The sequence below is a fragment of the Salmo salar genome, chromosome 19 (assembly GCF_965601325.2).
Source record: "Salmo salar chromosome 19, fSalSal1, whole genome shotgun sequence".
NCBI classification, from domain to species: Eukaryota; Metazoa; Chordata; class Actinopteri; order Salmoniformes; family Salmonidae; genus Salmo; species Salmo salar.
In genome coordinates, this window is record NC_138309.1 from 47,372,333 (window position 1) to 47,394,704 (window position 22,372).

A 22,372-nucleotide genomic window follows, 5' to 3' on the forward strand; every position below is an offset into this window, starting at 1 on the left:
CCTCAAAACTGACCTGAAGCGCCACAGCAGCCTGTTAAACACAGAGGCGAGGAGGTGAAATAGAAGAATACATAGACATAGGCAGGATTCTGAGGGCAAAAAAATGGTTATTTACATGTGATAAATGAATACCATATGCTGCATTTTCTAACGGCCTATTATATACCTTTTTGTTGGTGAAACCTTATCTTAATATGCAGCTTTTTAAAGGGCAAATTTACAGATGAAACAATAACAAAACGGGCGCCTCGCCTCTTTTGGTAAAAAACTGAGGGATGGGCCTAGAGAAATGTAACCACTCAGATTAATAGGCAGAGCTATGGCTGCGAGGACTGAACATCAACGATATCAAAATGATTGTTTTAACCATGTTATGAGGCTATACGGTGTTTGTTTAAATGTACAATGTTTACAAACGGAGTAAAACAAGCGTATATTTTTAGTTCTCATGGAGTGTGACAGTTGAACTAAGCTCATGAGGCATTTATAAGTTATACTCTTCAAGAATCAATAGATATACATATTTTTAAGTCCAAAAATTGATATAGCAACTACAGATTGCCCCCTTTAAGTCTATCAAAAGTGTGAGTTTGAGCATGTGTCCATTAGGCCGATGGATTTATTTTTCTTATCAGCATGAATTAGAGTGAACAATAAAAGCCTCACTTTTATTCCATAGGCTTGGATCTACACTATGCAGCTGTTGCAAGAGCACATTTTTCACTGGCTGTCCACAAAAACAATGACTGATAGGCAGCTCATGTTACATGCTGACTACACCGCTCGCGTCGCAAAATAAATGTACACATACATGTCATTCAATCATTGCTCACGCACCTCAGTGCGCATCTGCGTGGCCAGGCGCTAAAATAGAAATAGGTTCTATTTGTGACGCTCAATGCGCTGCAAGTCCGGCCTCTCCCATCTCCTCATTGGTGTTTAGGAGCATTTACCCACGTGGGTGATTGAAAGATGAACTGACATCCACACTCCTTAAGGTTGTTTGCCAACCGCCATATGAAGTCCAAAGAAGTAAGAAAGAAGCCTGAGTCCATTTGTGGTTTCACGGTGTCGTTCTGCTCCTGAACAAGGCAGTTAACCCACCGTTCCTAGGCCATCATTGAAAATAAGAATGTGTTCTTAACTGACTTGCCTAGTTAAATAAAGGTGTGCACATTTTAAATTTTTTAAATTGGCCGTCCAAAAATACAGATTTCCGATTGTTATGAAAACTTGAAATCGGCCCTAATTAATCGGCCATTCCGATTAATCGGTCGTCCTCTAGTAGAGTTATTAAAGTGACTATGCATAGACGACAACAGAGAGTAGCAGTGGTGTAAATGGGGGGGAGGGGGGGGGGGGGGCTCTGCAAATAGTCTGGGTAGCCATTTGACTAGATGTTCAGGAGTCTTATGACTTGGGGGTAGAAGCTGTTTAGAAGCCTCTTGAACCTAGACCGAGCAGTTGCCATACCAGGCAGTGATACAACCAGTCTGGATGCTCTCAATGGTGCAGCTGTAGAACCTTTTGAGGATCTATGCCAAATCTTTTCAGTTTCCTGAGGGGGAATAGGTTTTGTCGTGCCCTCTTCACGACTGTCTTGGTGTGTTTAGACCATGTTAGTTTGTTGGTGATGTGGACACCAAGGAACTTGAAGCTCTCAGCCTGCTCCATTGCAGCCTCGTCTGAGAATGGGGGCGAGCTCGGTCCTCTTTTTCCTGTAGTCCACAATCTACAGGTTGTCTTGATGACGTTGAGGGAGAGGTTGTTGTCCTGGCACCACACGGCCAGATCTCTGACCTCCTCCCTATAGGCTGTCTCGTCATTGTTGGTGATCAGGCCTACCACTGTTGTGTCATCGGCAAATTGAATGATGGTGTCGGAGTCGTGCCTGGCCGTGCAGTCATGAGTGAACAGGGAGTACAGGAGGGGACTGAGCACACACCCCTGTGTTGAGGATCAGCGTGGCTGATGTGTTGTTACCTACACTTACCACCTGGGGGCGGCCCGTCAGGAAGTCCAGGATCCATTTGCAGTGGGAGGTTTTTAGTCCCAGGGTCCTTAGCTTAGTGATGAGCTTTGAGGGCACTATAGTGTTGAATGCTGAGCTGTAGTCAATGAATAGCATTCTCACATAGGTGTTCCTTTTGTCCAGGTGGGAAAGGGCATTGTGGAGTGCAATAGAGATTGTATCATCTGTGGATCTGTATGCAAACTGGAGTGGGTCTAGGGTTTCTGGGATAATGGGGTTGATGTGAGCCATGACCAGCCTTTCAAAGCACTTAATGGCAACAGACGTGAGTGCTACAGGTCGGTAGTAATTTAGGCAGGTTATCTTAGTGTTCTTGGGCACAGGGACTTTGGTGGTCTGCTTGAAACATGTTGGTATTACAGACTCGGACAGAGAGAGGTTGAAAATGTCAGTGAAGACACTTGCCAGTTGGTCAGCCGATGCTCGCAGTGCACATCCTGGTAATCCGTCTGTCCCTGCGGCCTTGTGAATGTTGACCTATTTTAAAGGTCTTACTCACATCGGCTGTGAAAAGCGTGATCACACAGTCTTCCGGAAAAGCTGGGGCTCTCATGCTTGTTTCAGTGTTATTTGCCTTGAAGCGAGCATAGAAGTAGTTTAGCTCGTCTGGTAGGCTTTTGTCACTGGGCAGCTCTCGGCTGTGCTTCCCTTTGTAGTCTGTAATGGTTTGCAAGCCCTGCAACATCCGACGAGCGCCAGAGCTGGTGTAGTACGATTCGATCTTAGTCCTGTATTGACGCTTTGCCTGTTTGATGGTTTGTCAGAGGGCATAGTGGGATTTCTTATAAGCTTCCGGGTTAGAGTTCCACTCCTTGAAAGCGGTAGCTCTAGCTTCAGTGCAGATGTTGCCTGTAATCCATGGCTTCTGGTTGGGGTATGTACGTACCGTCACTGTGGGGACGATGTCATCGATGCACTCATTGATGAAGCCAATGACTGATGTGGTGTACTCCTCAATGCCATTGGAGGAATCCTGGAACATATTCCAGTCTGTGCTAGCAAAACAGTCCTGTAGCTTAGCATCTGCTTCATCTGACCACTCTTTTATTTTTTATTTGCTTGTAAGCAGGAATCAGGAGGATAGAATTATGGTCAGATTTACCAAAGGGAGGGAGAGCTTTGTATGTGTCTCTGTGTGTGGAGTATAGGTGTCCAGAGTTTTATTTTTCCCTCTGGTTGCACATTTAACATGCTGATAAACATTTTGTAAGACTGATTTAAGTTTCCCTGCATTAAAGTCCCCGGCTACTAGGAGCGCCACATCTGGGTGAGAATTTCTTGTTTGCTTATGGTGGAATACAGCTCATTCAATGCGGTCTTAGTGCCAGCCTCTGTCTGTGGTGGTATGTAAACAGGTACTAAAAATACAGATGTATACTATAGGTAGATAGTGTTGTCTACAGCTTATCATGAGATACTCTACCTCAGGTGAGCAATAACTCGAGATTTCCTTAGATATCGTGCACCAGCTGTTATTTACAAAAATACATAGTCCACCGCCCCTTGTCTTACCAGACGCCGCTGTTCTATCCTGCCGGTACAGCGTATAACCAGCGTATGTTGATAGTGTCGTCGTTCAGCCACGACTCTGAAGAATAAATTGTTACAGTTTTGAATGTCTCATTGGTACTTTAATCTTCAGCGTAGGTGATCCATTTTATTCTCAAAAGATTGCACGTTTGCTAGCAGAATGGAAGGAAGTGGGGATTTATTTGGTCGCCTATGAATTTTCAGAAGGCAGCCTGCCCTTTGGCCCCTTTTTCTCCCCCTTCTCTTCATGCAAATCACGGAGATCTAGGTCTGTTCCCCGGAAAGCAGTATATCATTCACGTCGGGCTTGTCAGACTTGTTAAAAGGAAAAAAAGGATTCTGCCAGTCCGTGGTGAGTAATCGCAGTCCTGATGTCCAGAAGTTCGCAGAGACAGTTGCGACAACATTATGTACAAAATAAGTAAAAAAATAAGTAACAAACTACACAAAGAAACAAACAAAAAAACACAATTGGTTGGGGACACGTAAAACGTCAGCCTTCTTCTCCGGGCCATCTTTGGCACAGTATTTGCAAATGTACACAGCTTTTCCTTCTGCATTAGCTGCAGTGAAATGTCTCCACACATCAGATAGTGCCTGTGGCATTGTCCTGTAAAGATTAGAAAAAAATAGTAAAAAAACAACAAATACAATTCCATGTACAGATAAATAGTTAAGCAGTTAGATTTAACAACTCTTTTGTAGGAACTGTTTTAAAATGAAACATGTATGGAAACTAGCAGAAATTGTTAACAAGTTAGAAATGATTTAAACACACTTTGCTGTAGGCTACTATTTACTAGTTAGCAAAGAAATGATGTACGTCATATAAAATATATTCACCCCACCCAGTATTGTAATCGAAACTTACCAGGAAGCATGTAGTCCTTGGCTCAGACAGTGTAGTAGTGTGGGCTCAATAGCATCTCATTAGTGTGCAAAATCTTGAGAATCAACTGTACATGTGATGGAAGAATGCACTTTTATTTTTTAGTTATTTAACATTGCAGACTGTGCATGCAGAGGATTGCAATTCTATTGAATTGGGGATAGTTTAACCAAAATATGCCACAATTGCCTTGTGTATCCCACAAAAAAGGTTCACTGTTATAAGATCACTTTTTTTTGCTGAATTTAAGCAAAATTCCTGTAAATTTAAGCAAAATTCCGTAAATTTCCCGAAAAGTTTGACCCTTTGGGTCTAATCCTGAATGCTGATTGGTTAAAACCGCATTCCAGTCGGTGTCTATTCCACAAGTTACCACCAGCTAAATCTATGACGTTAAAATGCCTATTTACTGTGTTCCATCTGACTGAGCAATCCACTGTCTCATCAGCCCAGCTAGGCAATTTGATATCCACTATAAAAAGCATCTCAAATCAATTCCAGACATTATCTCACATTTCTTTTAGATTAACATTTAGTTTACAACAGCAGAGATTTGTATAAACCTTGCTGTCTGTCTCTATGACATTTGCAACATTTCAATATTCAAATTCGATCTCCAGCTGTCCCGTAGTAATGAACGTGTCGGGAGTCAGGACGAGACAGACCGGCAGGCAGCGTTTCTCAACCAGTCGAAATCATGAATCAGCTGGCATAATTTTTATGGATATAGGTCAAACGAAATGCAGCTAATTTGCAGTCTTTCCAGCTTCAGTTTGAAGTGATTGTGTTACTGTAGCTGTGTTGTTGGCTAGCTCCTTTGAACAACAGTGTCCTGAAGAGTGAGCACATTTTCTATGCCAGACGAAATCGTGCCTCATTAGCTCATTGTCATGGATGTATCCAAATACATGTCACTAGAAAACAGCTTAAACAAATGCAAATGCAGCTACTTTGCTGTCATTCTGGCTGCACTTTTTGATGTAGTTAGCTGTAGTTGGCTAGCTAGCAAGCAAGGGATAAAAACATTGCCAGCCAGTATGGCAATGGAACAAAGACGCCCTGATGTGTTAGCCGTGTCTGAATCCTGGCTTAGGAAGGCCACCAAAAATTCTGAAATTTCCATCCCCAACTACAACATTTTCCGCCAAGATATAACTGCCAAAGGGGGTGGAGTTGCAATCTACTGCAGAGACAGCCTGCAGAGTTCTGTCATGCTATCCAGGTCTGTGCCCAAACTGTTCGAGCTTCTACTTTTTAAAATCCACCTTTCCAGAAATAAGTCTCTCACTGTTGACGCTTGTTACAGACCCCCCCTCAGCCCCCAGCTTTGCCCTGGACACCATATGTGAATTACTGAGTTTGTACTGTTAGGTACAATCTAAGATTGAGAGCATCTATCTCCCCCAAATTATCATGGAACCTACCAGGTACAACCCCATATCTGTAAACACGGGCACCCTCATAGATATCATCCTGACCAACCTGCCCTCTAAATACACCTCTGCTGTCTTCAACCAGGATCTCAGCGATCATTGCCTCATTGCCTGCGTCTGTAATTGGTCCTCAGTCAAACGACCACCCCTCATCACTGTCAAACGCTCCCTAAAACACTTTAGCGAGCAGGCCTTTCTAATCGACCTGGCCTGGGTATCCTGGAAGGATATTGACCTCATTCCGTCAGTAGAGGATGCCTGGTTATTCTTTAAAAGTGCTTTCCTCACCATCTTAAATAAGCATGCCCCATTCAAAAAATGTAGAACCAGGAACAGATATAGCCCTTGGTTCACTCCAGATCTGACTGCCCTTGACCAGCACAAAAACATCCTGTGGCGTACTGCATTAGCATCGAATTGCCCCTGCGATATGCAACTTTTCACGGACGTTAGGAACCAATATACACAGGCAGTTAGGAAAGCAATGGCTAGCTTTTTCAAACAGAAATTTGCATCCTGTAGCACAAACTCCAAAAAGTTCTGCGACACTGTAATGTCCATGGAGAATAAGAGCACCTCCTCCCAGCTGCCCATTGCACTGAGGCTAGGAAACATTGTCACCACTGATAAATCCACGATAATTGAGAATTTCAATAAGCATTTTTCTACGGCTGGCCATGCTTTCCACCTGGCTACCCCTACACCGGTCAACAGCTCTGCACCCCCCACAGCAACTTGCCCAAGCCTCCCCCATTTCTCCTTCACCCAAATCCAGATAGCTTATGTTCTGAAAGAGCTGCAAAATCTGGACCCCTACAAATCAACTGGCAAGACAATCTGGACCCTCCCTTTCAAAAATTATCCACCGCAATTGTTGCAACCCATATTACTAGCCTGTTCAACCTCTCTCTTTCGTGTCGTCTGAGAATCCCAAAGATTGGAAAGTTGCCGTGGTCATCCCCCTCTTCAAAGGGGGAGACACTCTAGACCCAAACTGTGTGTGTGTGTGTGTGTGTGTGTGTGTGTGTGTGTGTGTGTGTGTGTGTGTGTGTGTGTGTGTGTGTGTGTGTGTGTGTGTGTGTGTGTGAAACATAGTCATAAAATGGTAGTCCTGCATTAAACGAACTCAGTGAAGCCCAGTTTTATGTGAGATATCGCATTTTGTATCACACAGTTTGAAAAAGCATGTGATCAAACGAAGCTTCTGATAAAGTGAAACACGCATCGGCAAACTGCTTCGAAGATGGATACTTAGCAATTTCGACGCACGCCTCAGAGCATGTTATGAAACGTAACATTACTATTGGCCTGACACTGATGATTTACAGGCCACGTCAGGCCCGTAAATAGGGTTGAAAAATTCCCAGATTAAAAAAAACGAATTCTGTTTGTAGGTTTTCCAGGGATCTTCCAAATGGGATTTCTGGAAAACTTGGAAAGTGAATAAAGATTTTGCAGCTCTACCTCAAGTATTTGTTTTTATTTGTCACATGCGCCGAATACAACAGGTTTAGACCTTACAGTGAAATGCTTACTTACTTACATGCAAGTCACATTATGCAGGCTTACAAAGTGATGTGTTATTCTTATTGGAATCCAGCCAGAGATAGGATATCCAACAGTTGGAAATTCTATTCACCCTCAACTTGCATTCATAATGACTGCCACGGCTCAGAACAGTGTGAGGAGACTACCTAAGTCATTTAAACTGGAACAACCATTTCAGTAAGGGTGCAAAAAAACCTAAATGATTAGTTTAAACATGTTTTATTTATCTTTGCGCAGCATAAGATGAATCAATAAATCACTTGATGTACTTGCAAAAACACAGATATTAAAAACAGTTCACAAACATGGACATGCAGTAGAGCATGCATAATGTTGTTGATTTGACTTCTCATTTAGTTTGGAGTCAGTTTAAGTAATAATTACTTTTCATTGAACTTACTAGAAGTATTTGAGTTAAAATTGCAGATGGTCTTACAGTGTTAAACCAACACTCCCCCAAAATACTGTGTTTGGGAATAAAACTAAAAAGTGTAGCAGCGTCATCTCTAATAGTGTTAAAGTCTGAATTTACAACACCCATGGTGTTAGGGAACCAATGCTCTAGGGGTGTTAGTTTGTCAACACTTTGAACAGTGTTTGTTTAATAACACTATTTTGATGGGTCACATATACACATTAAGTGTTACATTTAACACTGTAGATGTAAAAATAATATTGATCTCAAAAATGCTATGTAGGGTTAAAGTTAGGGTTAGGTTTTGTGACTTTGTTGTTGTGCCAGCTAGTGACCACTCTGCAGAGCTTCCTCCAGTACATGAGTCATCCAAATAAATGTCTACCTGCGAGCTACTGTATGTACTGTGATGTCTGAAATATACATGATTGGTGTAGATAATAATTAAATACAAGATAATTAGCTCTATATGATAGAAGTAACATTATAATAAGACTGGTTATTTCCAAAAGTGTATTTGTACATAAATCAATAGCGATATTCATAACAAAATTCCCATGCAGAATATTACATGAATTTTACAAAACAAGCTTAGTGGTAAATCACTGCTTTTGTGAGTTTTGCAGAATAATACAACACATCAAATGATACCGTGCCTTCAGAAAGTATTCACACCCCTTGACTTTGTCCACATTTTGTTGTGTTAAAGCCTGAAATAAATTCAACTGAGATGTTTGGGTCACTGGTCTACACACAATAGCCCATAATGTCAAAGTGGAATTATGTTTTTCAAAAGATTTACAAATGAATTAAAAATGAAAATCTGAAATGTCTTGAGTGAAAAAGTATTCAACCCCTTTGATATGGCAAGTCTAAATAAGTTCTGGCGTAAACATTTGTTTAACAAGTCACATAATAAATTGCATGGACTCACTCTGTGTGCAATAATAGTGTTTTAACATGATTTTATAAATGACTACTTTATCTCTGTACCCCACACATACAATTATTGGTAAGGTCCTTTGGACGAGCAGGGAATTTCAAACACAGATTCAAGCACAAAGACCAGGGAGGTTTTCCAAATGCCTTGTAAAGGGAACCTATTGGTAGATGGGTAAAACAAAGCAAAAAGCAGACATTGAATATCCCTTTGAACATGGTGGAGTTACTAATTTCACTTTGAGTGGTGTATCAAAACATCCAGTCACTACAAAGATACAGGCGTCCTTCCTAACTCAGTTGTCAGACAGGAAGGAAACTGCTCATGGATTTCACAATGAAGCTAATGGTGACTTTAAAACAGTTACAGAGTTTAATGGCTGTGATAGGAGAACACTGAGGATGGATCAAACACATTGTAGTTACTCTACAATACTAAGCTTGACTAGTTTGATGGGGCGGCAGGAAGCCTAGTGGTTAGAGTGTTGGGCCATTAACCAAAAGGTTCTTGGATTGAATCCCCGAGCTGACAAGGTAAAAATCTGTCGTTCTGCACCTGAACAAGGCAGTTAACCCACTGTTCCCGAGTAGGCTGTCATTGTAAATAAGAATTTGTTCTTAACTGACCTGCCTAGTTAAATAAAGGTAAATAAATAATAGTTGACAGAATGAAAAGGAAGCCTGTACAGAATAAAACATATTCCAAAACATGCATCATGTTGAAACAAGGCACTATAGTAGTACTGAAAAAAAACATGTCAAAGCAATTACGTTTTTTGTCCTGAATACAAAGTGTTAATTTTTTAGGCAAATCCAATACACCAGACACTGGGAGATGAATTCACCTTTCAGCTGGACAATAACACAAGGCCAAATCTACACTGGAGTTGCTTACTAAGAAGACAGTGAATCTATGGCAAGACCTGAAAATGGTTCTCTAGCAATGATCAACAGCAAATTTGGCAGAGCTTGAAGAATTTTGAAGAGAATAATGGGAAAATGTTGAACAGTCCAGGTGTGGAAAGCTCTTAGAGACTTACCCAGACAGAGTCACAGCTGTAATCACTGTCAAAGGTGCTTCTACAACGTATTGACTTAGGGGTGTGACTACTTATGTAAATGACATATTTCTGTATTTCATTTGCAGTAAATTAGTAAACATTTCTGAAAACATGTTTTCGCTTTGTCATTATGGGGTATAGTGTGTAAATGGGTGAGAAAATAAATCGATTTAATCCATTTTGAATTCAGTAAGTTAAGGGGTATGAATACTTTCTGAAGGCACTGTGCAGACCAAAACCAACTGCCTTTTTAAACAAGCTTAGTAAAGGTTATGACAATGCAGTTTAGGCAGACCGACCTGTTATCTTCCAGCTTTGGTGTTGAATATAAAGATGAATATTGTCCTTTAAGGCTTTTTAATATTTGTGTAGCATTATTTATATTGATTAATTCACATTCTCAGTTATTGTATGGTAGTGAACAGGCTATGTGTAACAATGCATTAGTCACTATAAATGTACATTGTTCTGTAGTGGTATTTACACTAGTCAAGTCAGTGAATAACTCTTATTAGTGATTTGAAACAGAAACTAATTCCACTAACTTTGGTGCAAAAAATATTTTTGAAAACAACTACTAACAAGCCACACACACGTTATTTTATCCTTGTGGGGAACTAACATTTATTTACATTCAAAGTCATATTTTCCCTAACCCTTACCCTAACCCAAACCTAACTCCTAACCCTAATTGTAACCCTAAACCTAAGCTTAAAATAGCCTGTGTCTTCATGGGGATGTGGGAAATTTCCCCACAAGGATAGAATAATTAACACGCACATACACACACACACACACACACACACACACACACGCTCACACACCCACGGCTCCTCCATGAACTGAAATGTTATGCAGGCTCCAGGTTTAGGACCTCTCTGGTAGCTTCAGGGCTCTTGTCAATGTTGTCATTTTTCTCAAGGATCTTAAGTCGACCCATCAATCTTCTGCCGTAACCAGAAGCGATGAGAAACAATAGAAGACCCAGAACAGTGATGATAATGACGATTATGTGACCTGATGGTCCCTGTTTTAACAGCTCTGCTTTCTCATTTCCCACTGAGAAAATAAAGAGAAGTTAGCGCAAATGTTAAAGTATCAAGCCCCATATGGAATTCATACACGGAGTCTACAAAACATTAGGAACACATTACATTACATTACATTACATTACATTAGGAATATTATTATTATTATTACATTACAATACATTAGGAACACCTTCCTAATATTGAGTTGCACCCTCTTTTGCCCTCAGAACTGCCTACATTTGTCGGGGCTTGGACTCTACATGGTGTCGAAAGGGTTCCACAGGGATGCTGGCCCATCTTGACTCCAATGCTTCCCACAGTTGTGTCAAATTGGCTGGATGTCCTTTGGGTGGTGGACCATTCTTGATACATACGGGAAACTTTTGAGCGTGAAAATCCCAGAAGCTTTGCAGTTCTTGACACACTCAAACCGGTGCTCCTGGCAGTTACTACCATACCTCGTTCAAATGCACAGACATTTTTTGTCTTGCCCATTCATCCTCTGAATGGTACATATACACATGCCATGTCTCATTTATCTCAAGGTTAAATAAATAAAAATCCTTTAACCTGTCTCCTCCCCTTCATCTACACTGATTGAAGTGGATTTAACAAGTGACATCAACAAGGGATCATAGCTTTCACCTGGATTTCCCTGGTCAGTCTGTCATGGAAAGAGCAGGTGTTCCTAATGTTTTGTACACTCAGTGTATATGAATACTGTATTATCACATTTAATTTGAATTACTGGACCTTTTCCTGGTCATATCACATGAACCCATTTAACCTATGTAACACTGGTCACTGTATTTTAACATTGTACTCACATGTAACTGTAACATTCAATGTGCCTTTTCCTGCGCCACAGTTTGTGTTAATGAAAAAAGTGTAGTTTCCCTCATCAGCTTTGGAAACATTTTTGATCTCAAAAAAGTAGGTTTTGGTTGTTGTCGTAATGTTACAATCTGTTGTACAAATTTGTGTTTTTGATTTATGCTTCCATAAATAGAGTTCAGTTTTACATCCCGTCTTATTCTGATCTGCATCACGGTAATCCACTCTACATGTCAGGTTGTGGTTCCGTCCTGCTACAACCGATTGACTTTCACACGTTACGTTAACCCCTGGAAAACAAACAAGGACATGAATGAATGGACAAGCAACATAATATCAGATATCAATGAATGAAAGGATATCAATAGATAGTATTGGGTATCAAACTATATCAAGGAATGAACATGCAACATAATATCATAGCATTGGTCCACTACAATTTTACAATATGATAAACGTGTTAATATACTGTACATACAATGACAAACGTGTGCATTCACATTCATATGTACATTATCATTCAGTGGTGTCCTGAAATGATTAACACCCTTCATAAAGATGAGCAATAATGACTGTACACTCTTAGAAGTAAAGCTGCCTGGAAGAACCTTTTGGTTTGCCACACCAGCGGAACCTTTGCAGGTCCTTGAGTTACCCCTCTGAAAAGGGTCTCAGAAGAACCTCTGTGTAAAAGTTCAAACCCGAAACTTTTTGTAATGTGAGGGGTTAAGGGGTTTGGGGGGGATTTCAACCTTTTTATTAATGTATTGTAGAGGTGAGAGACTGTCAGATTAGAGGTGTGGCTTATTGGAGGCATGTCTTTTAGCTAGTTCTTTATGGCCACCCGTTAGCGTAAATGTCATTCCGGTTCATCATTTTCATAATATTGAGTAGTGATGGACATTCCGGCTCTTTTCAATGTGCCGGCTATTTTGGCTCCCAATCGGCTCTTTAAAAACACTATGTTTTGTATTTTTTTTCAAGTCAAACAGGTAGCGATATTTTGACTATGATCTGTGTTAAAACAATTTTAATTAAGTTATTAAATGAAAGCATACTCTACTTTAACCTCAATGTATTTAAAAATGCATTGGTTTGTTATGAAAAAGAATGCTATTAAACATTTGTATTTAATAGTATAACTTTTTAAAGTATATTAACATTGTGCATATAAATCTAACCATTCAAAAAGAATACAATCTGAACAGCATAATAGAATATTGCACCATATCAAAGAAAAATAAAGAACAATGTGCAAAACTGCAGCATCCCACTTAAAACATTAAACTGGTCCCTCTTTTCTCTCTCTTCTTTATTGCCATGTTATAACCAGCAGCACACAGTGACGCTGACGATATTTTGCTTTTGTGAGAGATTTGCATTCAGAAATGCAAGCTGACTCACTTGAGGGGCTGATGCGGTTTCTTCTCTCAGTAATTATTTGTCCCTATTTTCGAGAAGACCCTCTCAGTGGTAACGTATGTGGTCACTATGCAGAGTCTCTCTGTCATGACTTCAGTAAGCCGTGGGTAGACAGAGGCCTTGTTCTTCCACCAGCTCAGAGGATCTGCAGATCTTTGGAGGGGTTCCTCCAAATATGATCGGACCTCCATTATGGCATCTGCTGAGGGATTCCTTCGTGCTGCATCCCCAGTTGCTCTCTCGTCAAACAGCATCCAAACAGCAGACGTTTGTGGCACTACTGCTGGTGCTTCTGCTCCATCTGATCCCCTTTCTTCCTGTTGCCTGAGCCAGCTGACTACTGGGGCTGTCCCTTCCTGCTGCTGAGGTTATTCTTTGAAGAGCCTCATCATTCGCTCTGGCATCACTGAAGGCTAACTTCTTAAACCTGGGGTCAAGTGCAGCGGTTTCTGATCGCACGTGATTATATTCCATTCTGTGGAACTTTCTGTCCATTGATGAACATAGAGTGTCCATCAACTCTGTCACATGTCCTGTGGTTACATTTGCTTCTCTCTGGCGGCTGGCTGTGATTTGCTGCAGACCCTTATACAGGAGTATCATTTTTGAGGCTGTCACATAGCTGAAAAGAGAGAACAGTAACTTATTAGTTCAGGTTCATGTTTTGTCTACTGATACTACATTCTCATCTACTGCTCATATACATGTAATACTGGATTAAATGATGTAGTAATAACTGCTTACTGTACCTCTCTCCTGATGTCCACAGTGACCTGCTCAAAGGGTTCCAGGACTCTGCACACCTCCTCCACCACCTCCCATTCCTCTTGGGTCAGAGCATCAACAGGTGCATTGACAATGGCCAGGGTAGAGATGATGGCATCCTTAGACTCAAGAAACCACTTCAACATATAAAATGTTGAATTCCACCTTGTAGTGCAGTCTTGTTTAGGCCTCAGCTCAGGCATCCCCATCTGGCATTGTGTAGACTTTAGTTTTTCAGCACCTACTGTGCTCCTGTGGAAGTATTCCACAGCTGCTTTCACTTTGTCCACAGTGGGCTTCATCACCTTCAGAGCATCTCTTACAATCAGGTTGATTGTGTGGGGAAGACATGGATGATGGGTCCATTTAAAAATGTTCATAGCTTTGGTTATGTTAGCTGCATTGTCACTAACACAACAGACCACTTTTATTTTGTAACTATCACCCGTGATAAACCTGAGTGCACAATGGTAAATAGCATCCAGTGGTTTTAATGTGTTTGCCGATGCATGCATATAGATAATATCACCATAATGTAAAACGGACATAAAAGTAGCCTGCACAATTTGTTTTCTATTTACGGAGGACAGACAAGCCCTGTTTCTGTAAAGGAACCCTATCTTGAATTTGAGCTTTTTTTCCCAATTCAGTAACATGTTTTTTAAAAGAAAGCCTATCATCTAACCATACCCCTAAGTACTTGTTGAGAGTGGCCATTCTCAAACTTCTGCCATTAAGAATAATGGAGGCCACTGTGTTCTTGGGGACCTTCAATACTGCAGAAATGTTTTAGTACCCTTCCCCAGATCTGTACCTTGACAAAATCCTGTCTCAGAGCTCTATGGACAATTCCTTCGACCTCATGGCTTGATTTTTGCTCAGACATGCACTGTCAACTGTGGGACTTTATATAGACAGGTGTGTGCCTTTCCAAATCATGTCAAATCAATTGAATTTACCACAGGTGCATTCCATTCAAATCTCAAGGATGATCAATGGAAACAGGATGCACCTGAGCTTAATTTCAAGTCTCATAGCAAAGGGTCTGAGTACTTATGTAAATAAGGTATTTCTGATATTATTTTTAATACATTTGCAAAAATGTCTATAAAAACCTGTCTTTGCTTTGTTGTTATGTGGTATTGTGTGTAGATTGCTGAGTATTTTTTATTTATTTAAGTCATTTTAGAATAAGGTTAAAACGTGACAATGTGGAAAAAGTGAAGGGGTCTGAATACTTTCTGAATGCACTGTAGCTTAGTAACCCCCCCCCACACACACACCTTATTCAATGCACAAAAATGTAAGAGGGGAATCCTACCCCAATGCATACGCTGAGTGTTAATAATAATACAAAATCGTGTCATCTGGTTTGCTTAAATAAGGAATGTGAAATGATTTAAACTTTTACTTTTGATACTGAAGTATATTTTAAACCAAATACTTTTAATCAAGTAGTATTTTACTATGTGACATTCACTTTTACTTAGTCATTTTCTATTAAAAGGCATCTTTACTTGTATGACAATTGGGTACGCAAAGATCCTACCCTCAAGACATGCTAACCCCTCACCAATACCAATAACAGGGGAGGTCTTGGAGCTATGATCTTTGACCCTCTATAACTATCTCACTCATAACAACCATAATAATGTATAAAGTGTGCAGTTTACCTTGTATTATTGACTGGACATTAGAAGTGACCAAACCGAGACACAGAAACAGCAGAAGCATTTTGCCAGGTGTCCTAAAGCACAAAGAACAAATACCACAAAACATGAATAGCTTTTACATTAACCTACATTAACCTACATCAGATAAACCCTGAACTGTGTGAGTGTGTTTGTCTCATAAAGCATATTGCTTCAATCAATTCATTCCAGTTCAGAATAAATAGGATTATTTGTATTTTAACAGCAACAGTTCCAACCTAGACATCAACAAGAAAGGAGGACCAAGGTGCTCTAAATATAATTAATTGAAATGCCTTTATTTGTATGGCATGTTCAATGGAAACAAAGTTTTAAAAATCCAACGCGTTTTCACTGCACGGCCTTCGTCAGTGGGTACAAAGAAATAATAATACAATGTCCTCTTTTGAACAGCTTTTTCCAGTCAGTCCTAACTTGAAGAGGGAGTGGTCACAAAATGTATTGGACAACACCTAGTAAGCAATACCATACACATTAAAAAGTGAAAAACTGTAGATATGTTCTCAAAATTAAACTCCAAGCTATAAGCTTCAGAACACCTTGAAATAGTTTGGCGGTTTAAAATGGGTATGAGAGGTTCTGATTTGCAACCTGGGGCTCCCCCCGCCCCGAAACCCCTCTCCCCTACACGCAACCTGCAAAGACTTAACTTTTACACACTACACCAAAAGGATTTTCACATTTATGCATTTCTCTCTCCACAGCCATAGTAGGCCTACCGAAGAAACACCCAGAGTTCAGCTGAATTCACCATCTAACACAGACTGTCATCAGCGCTGAGGAAAACAAAATAACCTTCTGAGATTGAGACCCTGAGAGTAATCATGAAATGCCCATCAAGGTGATGTGACTAACAAATCCTGACGCACACGCGTCTTAAGGGCAGACACACAATGATCTAAGTAGGTAAGTATACTGTACTTACAAGCTTACAGCCTCTGAATGTTCTGCCATCAAATAAAGTTGTATAGTGCAGAGTCCCAGAAAATAACTGGGAGAAGAGTGGGTGGAGACAGTGGATATCCCCTTTCAAAACCTCTAACCTACTTGATGCAATCTGTGGAGAAGGCGTGCAACACTTTCTCTCTGTTCTGGAGAGATCCCCACAGTCCTAATGTGGGCACTAAGGGAGTACAAAGCCGAAATAGATTTTACTTTCACCAAGGTCTTTTTTCCCTGGACTTTTTCTTAGGCTAAGCTAGATTTTCCTGACAGGAAAGAACCCCAGACTACACTACTAGAATGCAATGTTTACATTTGTAACGGTCATCGTACGTAGTGGACCAACGCGCAGCGGGTTGAGTGCTCATAGTGACTTTATTGAACACTAGACAGACAGACAGACCAACCGAAAGAACCCCCTACACACACAGCTATGCAACAACAACTTCCCACAAAGGGACAGGTGAAAACAGGACTACTTAAGTAGACCCTGAGAGTAATCATGAGATGTCCGTCAAGGTGACATGACTAACAAATCCTGACACACACGTGTCTTAAGGGCAGACACACACACACACACACTGATCTAAGTAGGTAAGTATACTGTACTTACAAGCTTACAGCCTCTGAATGTTCTGCCATCAAATAAAGTTGTGTTGCGAGCGAGCGAGCGAGATTGCAGGCTACACACACAGCTATGCAACAACAACTTCCCACAAAGGGATAGGTGAAAACAGGGCTACTTAAGTATGACTCTCAATCAGCAACAACGATGTACAGCTGTTCCTGATTGAGAGCCATACCAGGCCAACAAAGAAATACACAACATAGACAGAGCATAGAAATATGAAATATAGAACATAACCCAAAAACCCCAGAATACTCTAACCAAACACCCCTCTACATAAACACATATACTAACACACCCCGAACCACATAAAACAAATACCCCCCTGCCACGTCCTGACCAAACTACAATAACAAATAACCCCTTTACTGGTCAGAACGTGACAACATTGCTTTACTTTTGTCATATCAGAGGTGTATGATTTGATGTGGAGGATTTTCCACACATTTTCTCAATTCTCGATTCTATAGCATTCGAGAGAGAGTGAGATATTCCCAGTCTGATTTCAGATTGAATTCAAATCAGACTCAAAACATGGTTAAAACTATAATTGTTGTATCATGAGTGGTCAGCCCTTATATCCATAGTTGATCTAGGATTTTGAGAGTGGTTCAATTTCTCCATCCCCATTCCTCAGCTGTTTACCAAATCAGTGGCTGCTTTGTTATTGTCCGAACTACAGATTACCCCTTTTAAAAAACAACTTGGTCTTCCTTGTTTGAACATGAACAAAACACAACACAACTTAAATGTGTTTTGTACCACTTTGAAGAGCTAGCTACACTAAATAGCCTGAATCAGGAGTTGTTCCTGTACAGGTATAACTCATGGCCATGATTATACACTCACCAGACAGTTTATTAGGTACACCCATCTAGTACCTGATCGGACCCCTCTTTGCCTCCAGAACAGCCTGAATTCTTTGGGGCATGGATACTACAAGTCAAAAACGTTCCTCAGGGATATTGGTTCATCTGTTGCAGATTGGGTGGCAGTGAAACCATGCCCCCAATAATTCAGACAGTTCTGGAGGCAAAGAGGGGTCCAATCCAGTACTAGATAGGTGTACCGTTGACACCAGGCAGGTTGGGTCCATGGATTCATGCTGTTTATGCCAATTCCTGATTGCCATTAGCATGACACAAGAGGAACCTGGATTCGTTAAACCAGGCAATGTTTTTCCACTCCTAAATTGTTTAGTGTTGATTGTGTGCCCATTGGTGCCACTTCTTCTTGTTTTTAGCTGATAGAAGTGGAACCCATTGTGGTCATCTGCTGCAATAGCCCATCTGTGACAACGGTCGATGAATTGTGCGTAGCACACAATTGGTACGCTCTGCACACCACTGTTGTACTGTGCCGTTATTTGTCTGTTTGTGGGCCGCCTGTTAGCTTGCACGATTCTTGCCATTCTCCTTCGGCCTCTCATCAACTAACTGTTTTCACCCACAGGACTGCTGCTGACTGGATGTTTTTTGTTTGTAGCACCATTCTCGGGAAACCCTAGACCAGGGGACTCCAACCTTTCCTAGCATGACACCCTAGACCAGGGCTCTCCAACCTTTTTTAGCAAGACACTCTAGACCAGGGCTCTCCAACCTTTTTTAGCATGAGAGCTCCTTGAAAAAAATGAAACATGTTGCTAGTTACTTATTTTTTTCTACATTTCAAATAGGAACATTGTTCTCTTTTCCTCTCCCCTGCAACTCTTCCCTGGGTCCTTACTGTACAAGAGAAAGTAGCGCACTGTTTTCTGTCAATATACCTGGTCAAATATTGGTTAATAAACAACTAAGGGGGACCTATTAAATATGTTTTTTCTCTCCCCCCGCCCAATTATATTTTCTCAGCTTTATTCTTCCTGGTTTTAGATTTTGTTTTGTTTTGCACTCTCAAAATTACAATTGTTCATTGAGAAACAACATAATTAGATGCTCTGAGTCTATGTAAATGCTTAAATCACATCAGAACACAATTTATTTCGGTCTGGAATTGTCATTTGTGAGTGTAATTCCCCTTTAATTGTGCATCTGTCCCTTTAATTGCGTGTCCAGCGAGTGAGGAATGGGCCGTCTAATGTGCTGCTCTAGAAGGTTCTGTACTGCTGCTGCTCATTTCATGGCAAAGTTTCTAATTTACTCATCAATTACTCATTTATATCTCCTGATTAGGATGCAAGGACTGTCCTGTTGACCTTGAATTTTGTATTGTTGTTATTATTTCTTTATTCATGTTCAAAATCCCATGTGCAGCCTGAGCCATTCTCTGCTGTAATACTAGTGTGGATGCTTTGGAACTGAAAGTAGCCGATTCTCTTGTTATGGTTGTTATGTACATTACATCAGTCGGGATAAACTGTGTGAGTGTGTTTGTCTCATAAAGCATATTGCTTCAATCAATTCATTCCAGTTCAGAATAAATAGGATTATTTGTATTTTAACAGCAACAGTTCCAACCTAGACATCAACAAGAAAGGAGGACCAAGGTGCTCTAAATATAATTAATTGAAATGCCTTTATTTGTATGGCATGTTCAATGGAAACAAAGTTTTAAAAATCCAACGCGTTTTCACTGCACGGCCTTCGTCAGTGGGTACAAAGAAATAATAATACAATGTCCTCTTTTGAACAGCTTTTTCCAGTCAGTCCTAACTTGAAGAGGGAGTGGTCACAAAATGTATTGGACAACACCTAGTAAGCAATACCATACACATTAAAAAGTGAAAAACTGTAGATATGTTCTCAAAAAATTAAACTCCAAGCTATAAGCTTCAGAACACCTTGAAAGGTAGTTCTAACCTTAAATGTGACTGGGCAAAGAGCCAAGAATAGGAAAGCAATCTATTCCATAGTACACTAGAACACAGCAAACATGGACAACAACAGTCTAAACATAGCTGAGGGCAATAGAGCAAAATGTCCATTAGATGACAGCAAATGGACCTATCACGACCCTACAGGAAAGGTGAGAAATCCATGTCTTCATTTAAACCAGAGTACTTAGTGGCCTGTAGTTTGTAAATCCCAAAACTTTCCCTTTGGTTTAGCTGTTTAAGACGGTCCCCTTTTCTAATTGAGGCCAGAACATGATCAATACCCATAGCTTGTAGGGAGGCAGTGTTGGCATGATGTAAGGACTTGTAGTGCCTTGCCATGGGGTAGTCTTCATTGCCTACTCGTATGGTGTACTTGTGTTCCGCTAAGCGGTCTTGAAGCCATCTCTTTGTCCGCCAATGTAGAACACCTTGCACTGTGGACATTCCAATCTGTAGATGACATGAGTGGTTTTGTAGTTAATGACATGCTTGACGAAATATTCCATTTTAGAAGCTGTGTAAACAAAATACTTTTTCTGTGCAATGTTTCTGCAATGGTTGCACTGGTTGCATTTAAGAGAGCTGTTTTTAACAATAATTTCTGTTTTTTTGTCATGCTGTGGATGTTTGGTCAGGACGTGTCATTTTAATTTGTTCGTTTTGAGACACTCATTAATAAGCACATCCCCGCCCAAAACACATTGTGATGCTCCTCGTTATTTTTCAAAGTTTTGTATTTAACCAAGAGAGAGAAACTCTACGCTGTTTTTGCATTTCATGACAATTGAGCTCAGACAGAACATGTGGCTAGCTTGAGTCCATTCAATGACAGCGGTGTGTGTTGGCGAGTGGGAATGACAAGTCAATGGCTGACAGGGCATCATCTACCGCTGAACGACAGCACTGCAGCGTGTGGGTCGCGGAATGATCAAGAAAGTTGCAGAAAAAATATATCTGGTAAACCGCGTAGCAAACGGGCATCTCCCACCCACTCACTACGCTGCCATACGGAGCAGAGACACTACTGCTACATGCCCCAAAGAGCTCACTGAACAGAGAGTGCAGGTGCACTTGGCCAAATCAATTTCAGTTATTCATGAAATAATTATACATTTACTCTGATACTTCAATAAAAGGATGATTTAAACACTAAACAGTACTGGACCCAGAAATGATCCTTGCTGGACACCTTTGGTAATATCCAGGAAACCTGATTTAACACCATTAGTAGATACACATTGAGTTCTGTCAATTAATTTTAAAACCAGTTCCATGCTGCCTGGTCTAGGCTAATTGAGGAAAGGCTATGAATTAGCAGTGAGGGATCAACCGTATTGAAAGCCTCTGACTGGTCAATGAAGATGGCTGCACAATGTTGCCTTTTATCCATACAATTAACCACATCATTTATAATTAGGGATGCAGCAGAGATAGTGCTATGGCCTGGTCTATAACCCGACTGATGTACATTTAGCATACATTTCAAAGATAAGGAAGATCTTAGCTGAGAATGAATCAATCACATTTTTTGGCTAGGCAAGATTATTTAGGTCACAAGGGTCACCACCTCTGTGAAGGGGGAGAACATGGGCCTCCTCCAAACCTTGGGGAGAGTACCAGATATAATCGTCAGGTTAAGAATATGGGTTAATGATTCAGGGGGACAGAGAGCTGAAGCAAAAATGGATCAAGGATATTAGCCCCAGTGGTCAATTAAACCACTGTTTCTCTCAAATAAAAACCTGCCGAAATAAAATTGTGATTTAAAAGCATCACTTAGACAATTCTTCTCAGTTATGATGCCAGAGTGAGACATAACTTGCGTGGCAGGGAAGAAGAGGAATTTGTCCTCATTGCATTTACTGTTTTCAAAAATGTAGATGGATCGTCAGCAGAGTCAAAGATAGAGATTAAAAGGTAGATTGAAGAAACCTAAATCGAGATAGTGTCTATATTTTCATAAAGATTGCCAGTCCACTACAGTAATTTTTTCTTGCTTTTGCCCCAGCCCCAATTTCTCATTTGAATGAGGTCAGATAGCTCTGAAGAAAACCAAGGTTAATATCGTGCTCTGATTCTGAATTGTTTAAAAGGGCCTGTTTATCTGCCAGAGGAATAAGTATGGTGGACACATTTCTATCGGTTAAATCAGAGTAGAACATGTCAAGCTCCCTGTTGCTCTAAAATTATTTATGGGTATTCAAAGTCAAAAAATATTCTACAGTTTTCCCATCAAGAAAATATTTTTTTTGTAGCTTATTATGTATAATAGCTTAGATGTCATCAGGCTTTTGGCAAGTCATGATGAGGTTAAATCATGTCCTCTGTTTATCTCGCTCCTCTGTCTCTTTCCTCTCCTGTGTCACCTCTCCTCTG

At 40.6% G+C, this 22,372-nt stretch overlaps 1 long non-coding RNA gene across 1 annotated transcript; it reads right to left on the reverse strand.

Moving 5' to 3' along the window:
• Positions 1-7,635: 7,635 nt before the first annotated feature.
• LOC106578878 (uncharacterized) lies at positions 7,636-16,667 on the reverse strand. The gene is made up of 4 exons (XR_001322536.3): positions 16,537-16,667; positions 15,573-15,646; positions 11,706-12,002; positions 7,636-10,906 (listed from the first exon to the last, which is right to left on the reverse strand). It is a non-coding gene; the product is annotated as an uncharacterized LOC106578878 (long non-coding RNA).
• Positions 16,668-22,372: the final 5,705 nt, after the last annotated feature.